This window comes from Schistocerca piceifrons, chromosome 9, assembly GCF_021461385.2.
Source record: "Schistocerca piceifrons isolate TAMUIC-IGC-003096 chromosome 9, iqSchPice1.1, whole genome shotgun sequence".
NCBI classification, from domain to species: Eukaryota; Metazoa; Arthropoda; class Insecta; order Orthoptera; family Acrididae; genus Schistocerca; species Schistocerca piceifrons.
The window spans coordinates 181,916,058-181,929,256 of NC_060146.1; the positions used below are offsets into that span (position 1 = coordinate 181,916,058).

At 44.6% G+C, this 13,199-nt stretch overlaps 1 protein-coding gene across 1 annotated transcript in view; it reads right to left on the reverse strand.

Annotated features, from left to right (window-relative positions):
• LOC124717214 (organic solute transporter alpha-like protein) overlaps positions 1-13,199 on the reverse strand; it is a 289,275-nt gene that overhangs the window by 33,248 nt on the left and 242,828 nt on the right. The window lies entirely within an intron of this gene.

The following is a 13,199-nucleotide window of genomic DNA, read 5'->3' on the forward strand; positions in this document are numbered from 1 at the left end:
ACCCTTTCTGCAGCACCTGACCATCATTTTGCAGGACAATGCTCAAAACACGTATAGTGTAAGCTGTTACTGATTTGTTGGACTGATGGGGCTGCTAAGTGCTATACCACCTACTGCACTCCCCTGACTTAAGTCCTCGTACGCTCAACTTGATTTCTAAACTGAAGGAACATTTCGTGGCACTCGCCGGCCGGAGTGGCCGAGCGGTTCTAGGCGTTACGGTCGCAGGTTCGAATCCTGCCTCGGGCAAGGATGTGTGTGATGTCGTTAGGTTAGTTAGGTTTAAGTAGTTCTAAGTCTAGGGGACAGATTACCTCAGATGTTAAGTCCCATAGTGCTTAGAGCGATTTCAACCATTTTTGAGCAAATCACTGGATGGTAGCTTTGAAAAGACATTGCCGACTTCCTTCCCCAACCTTTCCTAAACCGATGGGACCAATGATCTCACTGTTTGCTCCCCTCCCCCAAACAAACCAACCAACCATGTAACTTTTAAGCTTTGATGTAGGACACCACAGGTGAAGCTCAAATCAAAATGATTCAAATGGCTCTGAGCACTATGGGACTTAACATCTGAGGTTATCAGTTCCCTAGAATTTAGAACTACTCTACTGGCCATTAAAATAGCTACACCAAGAAGAAATGCAGATGATAAACGGGTATTCATTGGACAAATATACTATACTAGAACTGACATGTCATTACATTTTCACGCAATTCGGGTGCATAGATCTTGAGAAATCAGTACCCAGAACAGCAACCTCTGGCCGTAATAACGGCCTTGATACGCCTGGGCATTGAGTCAAACAGAGCTTGGATGGCGTGTACAGGTACAGCTGCCCATGCAGCTTGCACACGACACCAAATTTCATCAAGAGTAGTGAGTGGCGTATTGTGACGAGCCAGCTGCTCGGCCACCATTGACCAGACGTTTTCAATTGGCGAGGGATCTGGAGAATGTGCTGGCCAGGGCAGGAGTCGAACATTTTATGTATCCAGAAAGGCCCGTACAGGACCTGCAATATGCGGTCGTGCATTATCCCGCTGAAATGTCGGGTTTCGCAGGGATCGAATGAAGGGTATAGCGACGGGTCGTAACACATGTGAAATATAGCGTCCACTGTTCAAAGTGCCGAGAGAGCGAACAAGAGGTGACCGAGACGTGTAACCAATGGCACCGCATACCATCACGCCGGGTGATACGCCAGTATAGCGGTGAAGAATACACGTTTCCAATGTGCGTTCACCGCGATGTCGCCAAACACGGATGCGACCATCATGATGCTGTAAACAGAACCTGGATTCATCCGAAAAAATGACGTTTTGCCATTCGTGCACACAGGTTCGTCGTTGAGTACACCCTCGCAGCCGCTCCTGTCTGTGATGCAGCGTCAAGGATAACTGCAGCCATGGTCTCCGAGCTGATAGTCCATGATGGTCTCCGAGCTGATAGTCCATGCTGCTGCAAACGTCGTCGAACTGTTCGTGCAGATGGTGGTTGTCTTGAAAACGTCCCCATCTGTTGACTCAGGGATCGAGACGTGGCTGCACGATCCGTTACAGCCATGCGGATAAGATGCCTGTCATCTCTGTCATCTCGACTGCTAGTGATACGAGGCCGTTGGGATCCAGCACGGCGTTCCGTATTACCCTCCTGAACCCACCGATTCCATATTCTGCTAACAGTCATTGGATCTCGACCAACGCGAGCAGCAATGTCGCGATACGATAAACCGCTATCGCGATATGCTACAATCCGATCTTTATCAAAGTCGGGAACGTGATGGTACGCATTTCTCCTCTTTACACGAGGCATCACAACAACGTTTCACCAGGCAACGCCGCTCAACTGCTGTTTGCGTATGAGAAATCGGTTGGAAACTTTCCTCGTGTCAGCACGTTGTAGGTGTCGCCACCGGCGCCAACCTTGTGTGAATGCTCTGAAAAGCTGATCATTTACATATCACAGCTTCTTCTTCCTGTCAGTTAAATTTCGCGTCTATAGCACGTCTTCTTCGTGGTGTAGCAATTTTAATGGCCAGTAGTGTACTTAAACCTAACTAACCTAAGGACATCACACACATCCATGCCCGAGGCACGATTCGAACCTGCGACCGTTGCAGTCGCGCGGTTCCGGACTGAAGCGCCTAGAACCGCTCGGCCACCGCAGCCGCCATAGATGAAGGCGTAAAATATCTGTTCTATGTGGAGTAGGTAGGACATCAGTTCCTCCTCCAATTCTGCGCCTGTCACAAGATTTCATGAAATTATTCTTGAAGGAGAAACTTCATCCTTGCTTAATGCTTGTAAAGTCGAATGTGCCACGTTAAATATAAGGGCAGCCAAAAAGTTTCCACTAGAAGGCATTGCAGTCTAGAATCGGAATGCAAATGACGCAGAATCGCTGTGAGCATTGAGGCAATCATCCCATCGACGCACCAGGTTGAGACCCATTTGGTAAGACATCGTGTTCTATTGTGCTAATAAGTCCGTAACTGCCTGCTACAGTTCCTCATCCGACAGTAATTGTCGACGCTGGAAGGCCTGTTCTAAGAGACCGAAGACGTGGTAATCACGGGGGAGGAGCTCAGGAGTACAGGGCGGGTGCTCGCGTGTCTTCCACGTGATCTGGCGTAACGACACGTGCAATATGGAGACGTGTACTATCGCGACCAGCGCGGAACTTAGTGCACCATTCCACAACGGTGATTTTTGACAGACGGAAATCCTCATTCGCCGATGGATCTCTACCGGTGTTTGTCCTTCCCCAATCAAGAAAAAAATAACAGCACGTTGGTCCCGTTTGAACACATTTGGTAATAACGTCGCCATAGTTCAAGTTTCCACATTTACCGCACGCACTTCGGAAAGACACGAGTGATCCACTAATCCTTTGCCTACGTATTCACGCATCGGAATCGCGCTACGCTGCATACTCGTATACGCTGCAGCAACGTCCTCAAACGGAAACTTTTTGATCGTCCTGTGTATTGTAGCAGCGTTCAGTCTCCCTACAGATTTCCGACTGCACGAATAGCCATCGTCAAATTTGTTTCGTTCCGTTTCTGCCTTTTTCTCGTCAGGCTACATTTTTGGTTCATTCTTGACGGCACCGATTAGTCATACTGGCAACATGATTCCAAAACTGGCTACAACCTAAATTTAGATCATACGCAGTAGCCTGCGCTAGACAATTACGTGGGTGAGTCAAATGAAAACCTTAAATTTGTAACAACAAATCGAAATTTCACGCCGTTATCCTGTTAGTTGGTAAGCGTGCTACAAACAGCGTGCAGAATGGCCTGTATGTGGCAGCATAGTGCAGATGCACACATACCGTCGCAGTATCAGTATAAAGATGGCCGCCACACTTGCCACTTGCACCAGGGAAGAACAGCTTTCTGTTATTCGGTTTTTGCGTAGTGAAGGTGTGAAATCTATTGAAATTCATCGACGAATGAAGGTTCAGTACGGTGATGCATGTTTGTCACAGCAGCAAGTCTACGAATGGAGTAGGAAATTCGCAAGTGGTGTGACTTCAGTGGAAGATGCTCCTCGTCCAGGTCAGGCGCAACGAGTTGTGACTCCACAGAGCATTGCAGCAGTTGAAGTCATAGTGAAGGAAAACCGCCGAGTGACACTGAATGACATTGCAGCGTGTTTACAGATTAGTCATGGGTCACCACACCACATTGCGCATGATGTGCTCCAGTTTCACAAAGTGTCTGCAAGATGGGTGCCACGGCAGCTGACTCCTGAAATGAGAGAACGACATGTTGATGCTTGTGAAGAACTTCTTCGGCGCTTTGAACGCGAAGGTGATGGCTTCCTTGCAAGAATCTTTACTGGGGACGAAACCTGGGTTCATTTCCACCAACGGGAAACGAAGAGAGCGAGCAAGGATTGGTGCCATTCCTCATCACCAAAACCAAAGAAGTTTCGAAAGAACCATCAGCAGGGAAGGTTATGCTGACTCTCTTTTGTGACGAAAAAGGCGTCATTTTGGAGTATTACATGTCTAGAGGGACCACTGTCACAAGTGCAATCATACTCGTATTACGTAATTCTTTGGTTAATTACGAAACGAGGAAAAGTTGCAGATATATTCTAAAAGACAAGATCATTCTTAACACTACACACTAGAGAGAAAAGTATTCGTATACACAGATAGTGTATGAAAAAATAATGACTGCACACCTGCAAACGTTTTGAGATGTTTTAAATTGAGTTTCTAAGCGCGATAATGAACTGACATGACGGTATTACAGGAGAACCGACATGGTTCGCGAGACTTCTGTTCCCAAATTTTCTTTGTTGCCTAGGGTACTGGACGCCACCATACAAGAATATACGTGTGCAGTATAACTAAACGGATGATGTGACTTTAGCTCCATCAGCTCGTTGGAATGTACTCCAAAGAAAAAGTGTACTATGAAGGAAAAATCCGAATGGGGCAGAAATCGATAGATGTGATGTGCACGTACAGACGAACAAGTGATTTGCAGTTTCAGAAAAATTAAATGATCTATTCAAGAGAAAGAGCGTCACAAATTGAGCAAGTCAAGTCAATAACGCGTTGGTGCCCTTCCGGCCCTTATGCAAGCAGTCATTCGGCTTGGCGTTGATTGGTACAGTTCTTGGATGTCCTGAGGAATGTTGCGCCAAATCCTGTCCAATTGGCTCGTTAGATCGTCAAAATCCCGTGATGGTTGAAGGGCCCTGCTTATAATGCTCCATACATTTTTAACCAGGGAGAGATCAGAATAACTTGCTGACCAAGGTATGGTTTGGCAGCAGAAACTCTCGCCGTGTGCGGGCGGGCATTATTTTTCTGAAGCGTAAGCCCAGGATGGCTTGCTACGTAGGGCAACAAAACGGAGCGTAGAATATCGTCGAGGTACCGCTGTGCGTAAGAGTGCGTCGGATGACAACCAAGGGAGTTCTGCTTTGAAATGAAATGGCACCCCAGACCATCTCTACCGGTTGTCGGGCCGTATGGCAGGTTATCAACATTTAAGTGAGTTTGAACGTGGTGTTATAGTCGGCGCACTAGCAATGAGACACAGCATCTCTGAGGTAGAGATAAAGTCGGGATGAACCGTGAATATCAGGAATCTGGTAAAACATCAAATCTCCGACTTCACTGCGGCCGGAAAAAGATCCTGAAAGAACAGGACCAACGATGACTGAAGAGAATCGTTCAACGTGACAGAAGTGCAACCCTTTCGAAAATTGCTGCACATTTCAATGATGGGACATCAGCAAGTGTCAGCGTGCGAACCATTCAACGAGACATCATCGATATGGGCTTTCAGGGCTGCAGGCCCACTCGTGTATCCTTGATGACTGCACGACACGAAGCTTTACGCCTCACCTGGGCCCGCCAACACCGACATTGGACTGTTTACGACTGGAAACATGTTGCCTGGTCGGACGAGTCTCGTTTCAAATTGTATCGAGCAGTTGGACGTGTACGGATATGGAGACAACTTTGAATCCATGAGCCCTGCATGTCAGCAAGAGATTGTTTAAGCTGGTGGGGGCTCTGTAAAGGTGTGGGGCATGTGCAGTTGGAATGATATGATACGCCGGATACGTCTAGATACGACTCTCACAGGTGACATGTACACAGGTATCCTGTCTGATCACGTGCAACCACTCATGTCCATTGTGCATTCCTACCGACTAAGGCAATTCCAGCAGGAAAATGCGACACCTCACGTCCAGAATTGCTACGAAGTGGCTCCAAGAACACTCTTCTGAGTTTAAACATTTGCGCTGGCCACCAAACTACCCAGACACGAACTTTGTGGAGCATATCTGGGATGCCTTGCAACGTGGTGTTCAGAAGAGAGTTTCACCCCCTGTACTCTGACTGATTTATGGATAGCCCTTCAGGATTCATTTTGTCAGTTCCCTACAGCGCTACTTCAGACATAAGTCGAGACCATGCCACGTCGTGCTGCGGCACTTCTGCGTGCTGACCTCTCACAGAAATGGAAAACAACAAGTAACTGGTGTGAACTATGTTGTTGTTGTTGTTGTTGTTGTTGTGGTCTTCCGTCCTGAGACTGGTTTGATGCAGCTCTCCATGCTACTCTATCCTGTGCAAGCTTCTTCATCTCCCAGAGAAATGGAAAACAACAAGTAACTGGTGTGAACTATGTTGTTGTTGTTGTTGTGGTCTTCCGTCCTGAGACTGGTTTGATGCAGCTCTCCATGCTACTCTATCCTGTGCAAGCTTCTTCGTCTCCCAGTACCTTCTGCAGCCTACATCATTCTGTATCTGCTTAGTGTTTTCATTTCTTGGTCTCCCTCTACGATTTTTACCCTCCACGCTGCCCTCCAGTACTAAATTGGTGACCCGTGATGCCTCAGAACATGTCCTACCAACCGATCCCTTCTTCTAGTCAAGTTGTGCCACAAACTCCTCCTCTCCTCAATTCTATTCAATACCTCCTCATTAGTTATGTGATCTACCCATCTAATCTTCAGCATTCTTCTGTAGCACCACATTTCGAAAGCGTCTATTCTCTTCTTGCCTAAACTATTTATCGTCCATGTTTCACTTCCATACATGGCTACACTCCTTACAAATACGCTGAGAAACGACTTCGTGACACTTAAATCAATACTGGATGTTATCAAATTTCTCTTCTTCAGAAACGCTTTCCTTGCCATTGCCAGTCTAAATTTGATATCCCCTCTACTTCAACCATCATCAGTTATTTTGCTCCCCAAATAGCAAAACTCCTTTACTACTTTAAGTGCGTCATTTCCTAATCTAATTCCCTCAGCATCATCCGACTTAATTCGACTACATTCCATTATCCTCGTTTTGCTTTTGTTGATGTTCATCTTATATCCTCCTTACAAGACACTGTCCATTCCGTTCCACTGCTGTTCCAAGTCCTTTGCTGTCTCTCACAGAATTACAATGTCATCAGCGAACCTCAAAGTTATTATTTCTTCTCCATGGATTTTAATACCTACTCCGAATTTTTCTTTTGTTTCCTTTACTGCTTGCTCAATATAAAGATTGAATAATATCGTGGATAGGCTACAACCCTGTCTCACTCCCTTTCCAACGACTGCTTCCCTTTCATGCCTTTCGACTCTTGTAACTGCTATCTGCTTTCTGTACAAATTATAAATAGCCTTTCGCTCCCTGAATTTTATCCCCGCCAGCTTCAGAATTTGAAAGAGAGTATTCCAGTCAACATTGTCAAAAGCTTTCTCTAAGTCTACAAATGCTAGAAACGTAGGTTTGCCTTTCCTTAATCTTTCCTCAAGCTAAGCCGTAAAGTCAGTATTGCCTCAAATGTTCCAATATTTCTACGGAATCCAAACTGATCTTTCCCGAGGTCGGCGTCGGGTCGGCTTCAACCAGTTTTTCCATTCGTCTGTAAAGAATTCGCGTTAGTATTTTGCAGCTGTGACTTATTAACCTGATAGTTCGGTAATTTTCAAATCTGTCAACACCTGCTTTCTTTGGGATTGGAATTATTATATTCTTCTTGAAGTCTGAGGGTATTTCGCCTGTTCAAAAATGGTTCGAATGGCTCTGAGCACTATGGGACTTAACTTCTGGGGTCATCAGTCCCCTATAACTTAGAACTACTTAAACCTAACCAACCTAAGGACACCACACACATCCATGCCCGAGGCAGGATTCGAACCTGCGACCGTAGCGGTCGCGCTGTTCCAGACTGTAGCGCTTAGAGTCGCTCGGCCACCCCGGCCGATTTCGCCTGTCTCATACATCTCGCTCATGTTGCAATGAAGGATTTCAAGAACAAAAACATCCGAAACAGAATGCAAGAGTCTAATGTATGGTACATCTGGAAGTCCTTTCCTTACACCTCGCTGTTGCTTACGGATGTTACAACGCAACAGAGACATAAATTTGAATAAAGCTAATAGACGTATCAATTATCGTAAGGACAGTTGATATTTTCGTAAAACAAAGGCACGAGGGAGATCTGAACACGGATCTAATCTTTCGGAGTTCAACACTGTGACCACATAAACACGACACCGTGGCTATTCAGAGTCTCGCAGTGTTGCATATCTTGAACTTGGACCCCTCACTGTTTCTATTTTGCTTCTTTTTTCGCAGCTGGGTACACCTTCTTCCTGTTTTCACCCTTGATCTGTGTTCAGTTTGTGACGAGCTATCCACTTTGCAATTTTACCACCAAATCTCGAAGGGGTGCGATAGGTAGTTTGCCTAGTTAGTGTTACCACCCTTGCCTTTAAATTCCCCAAATGTTGTTCTGACTTGTCCGTGAGGTGTGTCAGTCCTTCCGACAATCATCTCTTTTTCGATTTCTTCTCGCTGATGGAAATGTGAACATTACTCGTATTGCGGACCACCTGCCTCCCTTCATGTTCGGCGTCTTGCAGCAGCATAAATGCCCATTTCACGGGGGCAGAATCGTTCTGTAATGGTGTGAGGAGCTTGACAGTGAACTCATGCTGCAGTTTTGCCCACCAGCTTCGGTGGATGTGGGACGCTATCTTGCGCCAGCTGCGCATCCTCAAACTACCGACCCGTCAAATACTTCCGGAAACTTATTAAGGGCTTGTTGAAGCAAAGCCATCCAGTATCGTTGCTGTATAGCCTTCCGAAGATGGACAGACACACTATTAACCACGTGGGCATAATGTTTTGCCCATCAGTCATCTTTTGCACTGTGTGGTTGCAGCAAAACGGCGGAGTTCGCCTACGTCACGGCACGCGGCAACCCGTGATACAGCCGTGTTACCCACGTTCTCCATCGCTGGGGCTGCCCTTGTCAACGGGAAGTGATGATGCTGTTGCTGCTAAAGCCGTCGGTACACGGACCGTGAATTGGAACACTGAGTGTTGAGCGTGCCGAGTTTCTGACGTCAGAGACTGAAATAGCACATTGGGGAGTCTCCCGAACGTGCAGGGTAATATCTAGCATGTCACATATCCTGACCGTGCATTTGAACGTTAACCAATGAGATGGCGGAAGGCCACCTACGTCACATGTACACCATCTCCCTTCTGTGGAGAGTTGTGAGGCGCCATACTGGCCTTCAGTTGAAGCCCGTATGTATATATATCGTTCCTGAGCACCAGCAAACTGAGAAGCCGTCGAAAACCCGCTGTTAATTGTATGATTCGTTGTAATAATATGACGAGGAACGTCATATTCGTGGTAAAAGAATTACTGTAGCTTGCGTATTATGAGAAGATGCCATTTGAAGGCAACGGAATGTTGAGGATCCATTAACTCACGCCATTCTTGATACAATTTATTGTAGTTAAGTTTGAATGAGTAATATAGCTACTCGTAAGATAATGTTTCAGGACATGGTAACATGCTAGATAAGTTCCTATAGAATCAGTGGTCGCTTTAGAGCAATGAATAGCGTTAGGGAATCGTGGCTGACTTTATGAAGTGTTTGTGGTTTGCATCCCACAAATCCAATTTCTTTTTTTCTAAACCTCGCATTTTTAATACGTTCTGATGCTTTCTTACTAGTTTAATGTAAGAGTATAGTATAATATTCGATGTTATGTGAATATAAGTGCAATCTTTTTGAGGAGTGAGTTTGTTCGATTGGCTTAATCTACAACTTGCACTATGAAACATTTCTTTTTGTGTGTCAATAAATTTAAGCCCAAAACTAAAGTAATTTATGTAAACCTACGTAAGAAATTCTGTATTTTCGTGTTAATTCCGTGTATTGTCTTTAAATTGTCTTGTATTATAAAACTGTAATTAATTCTTAAATGTGAGAGAGCATACAGATGTTAAAATTAGCGAGAGAGACCAATTACATTTTTTAATAGGCTAAAAATGCATCAGACGCAGCGTGAGCGGCGTCAACAATCAAATTTTATGCGGTCAGCAGTACCGGAAAGGAGCGCAGCGAAGTCTCTCGAACATTTTTCTTCGCAAGAGGCTTCCAGAACAGGAAGAGACTGAGGAAAAATCACAGTAAACTTGCCTTCAGTTGTCTACTTGTATACAAATACTTCTGTGCATGACGCGTAATATTAATGATTGGCATACGGCCAATAAACGATGTGCGCGTTTAGTGTACTCCAGGATATCAAAGCAGGTTATACAAAATCTTGAATTACTAATTTTCTCTCTCTCGGTAGAGTAAATTCATCTGTGCCGCGTGATAATTTAAAACTTTTTTTTTTTTTTTTTTTTTTTTTTTTAATTGGCTGCTTCTTTTAGCTAACGGCACTCGAGTTAATTTCCTCTTATCAAAGTTTGTTTTTCAATCACCACTAATGAGTGCCAAAACAAGAGAAAATTTTCTTTTTTAAAATAATAATTCAACTACTTGCAGTAAGATATTTTGTCTTTTTTTCTTTCCAGTTTTGCAATTCACATGTTGCAGAGATTCTGCTACTGAGTAGGAACAGTGATCAAATAAGGATAACCTTAAGGATTTACTAAAATGTGGGAATGATGACATAATTTTTATCTTATTCGAGAAACTATTGCAAATTTGTATTGCACTATTTGTAATGGAACTTTTGCATTTAAGTTAGTGTCCTCATTGACTGGACATGGCACTTTCCTTTTTGGATATTTTCACGGATATCGAATGTTTTATTTACGTGTACTTCAGACAGAATAACCTGATTAGCATATGGACAAGGGAGGAAAGAACGTTTTATTAGAGCCTTTATAGGACATTTACGGCCGTCCATTTCGTAAACAGTGTGATTTATGAGCCACGTACAGCCGACAGCTGCCGCTGGAGCTAGTTGCGATCGCGTGTACCAACGTTGGGCCCCGCGTACCGTATGCACAGGTCGCATCGTTTCTGAGCAGTCAGCGGGGCGGTGAACTCGGCACTCTCAACGTTAACATTGGGCAGCACGGCTTAAGGCTTGCATGCAGTTACATGGGTCACCTATACAGAGATACGAGATAAAGATTGAATCCCTGCTCACGCACTGGTGTTGATGGGACGCCTCAGACAATACCCGAGGATTGTCTGCAGTCCACAGATGATGATTATGTAGACTGATGATGCTAGTTCCGATAAAGAATGCTTCACCGGTTAAGATGACTGATGATAGGTATCCCAAAATTGTGATGGTCTGGTGCAAAAACCATCGACAAATACTTCCAGTAGAGGGCTGTTAATCCTTGCACTCATTGCAGGTGATAGGGAATGTAGTGTTTGTAATGCAGGATACACATAATTGTACTTTCGTTTATATTATGTTAGCGAGCGACGTGGCTGGAGCTTGTGCTAGGGTTTCGTCTCAATATCCTTCAGAATCCGGTCCTCCAAATCTGGTCTATGCACAGTCCGCCGGCTCTCCGCACGCTCGACTGTCTGAAAGGACTCATGAATCCGCCCCTGCAGATTTTCGTTTCTATTCATGTTCACGCCGAATAAACCAGATAGACCTTCTATGAGTTTTAATTTAAAAAAAAATAGTTTGTTCCAGAGACAGTTTGGTTTGTGTCTTATATACACCCTATGAAAGGCAGCCCAACTTATATCATCTGCCTTATTAGCAGATGCATGGGGCCTCACAATGCTGGCAGCCAAACACGTCGCAGGTTTTGCAGATTCTGCGGAAATACACACGACAAAAAGCTAATCACACCCAGCAAATACCATGCTTACACTGCGTAATAATGGCTTCAGTTTGTTGAGTAGCTTTCTGTAATATGATCCTGTAACAGTCCGTTCCTTACGACCAAACAGGCACGGCGGTTTCGGAGAACATTACCTCTAATTGCAGTCAGATATTAGCCGGTACCATCCCACCCACCGCAGTAAAGATTAGCCCTAACTAAACTTTACAATGCAAAAGAATTTCCATCGAACGTTCTCATTTTTAAAATAACGAATAGTAAGAGATGTTTAGTTTTTGTAGGTGCTTTCTTGACCACGAAGTAATGAGCCAGTGAGACAGTTTGGCGTATTTCTAACAATGTCCTTTTATACAATCTGAGACTTCTCGGGGCATTGCGAGTGCTACTTACAACTCCTCTTCAGTAAGCAAAGCTAACGATCACTATTGAGGGTAGACACTTCTCACAGAACATGCCTCCTCCATTCCATTCTTCTTCCTAGTGACAATTCCTTCACCTACTTATTGCACCCACATTCAAAATCAACCAAGTCAAAATATGTGCACTATACGTACTGCTTGTATATCCTACCTTTGCCAGCAATGTCGACCGATCTCTCCCCAATTGAGAACGTTTAGAGTATTATGAGCCGGGCCCTCAAACGATATGACGCACGAATTAGATAGAATGTGGCACAACATCCCTCAGAGGACATCCAACAACTGTATCAGTCAATACCAAGCCGAGTGACTTTTTGCATGAGGATCAGAGGTGGACGAACAAGTTATTGAGTTGCTCAGTTTATGAAGCTTAATATATCATTCAAATTTTCTGAAATTTCAATGGTTTGTTTTCCTGTACATGTACGTCACATTTATCGATTTCCGTCTCATTCGGATAATTGCTTCGTGCTGCATCGGTTCTTTCTTTTTTTCCCCCTGAGAATGTGTTTCACAAACCGAGCGTACTCCTGATGCTACATTCACATCAAACTCAAAATACTAAACCTTTGGTTCCGTGCGATTAAACGGTACTAACGTATCGATCGTTTGTCAGTAGAAGAATGAGTGGGAAAAGGGAGCGTAACATGAACGCGTAATTGCTCACAGACTAAGGTTCGAAAGTAAAATTCAGCACTTAACACTGCTAACTGAAGCTTCGAAGTCTGCTCGTGATTATTTATAGCAATCTCCCAACGTTGCGGTAACTTTTCGATTCCGCGGCCGTTTTGAGGCGAAGAATTCGTCGAGCCATGTTCGGAGCGCATTTTCATCGTGAAAGGAAGTTCCTCGAAAGTTGTACGATAGAGAGCGGGAAACGTGAAAACCAGAGGGCGTAAGATCAGGCGAATAAGGTGGGCCCGGAATATCTTCCCAACCGAACTCCTGTATAGTGTCTTCTGTTATTCTAGCAGAATATCCTACCTTTGCCAGCAATGTCGGCGGATCTTTACCCAATTGACAACGTTTGGAGTATTATGAGCAGGGGCCTCCAACGATATGACGCACCAATTAGACGGAATGTGGCACGATATCCCTCAGAGGACATCCAACAACTGTATAAGTCAATACTAAGCCGAGTGACTTCTTGCATAAGGACCAAAGGTGG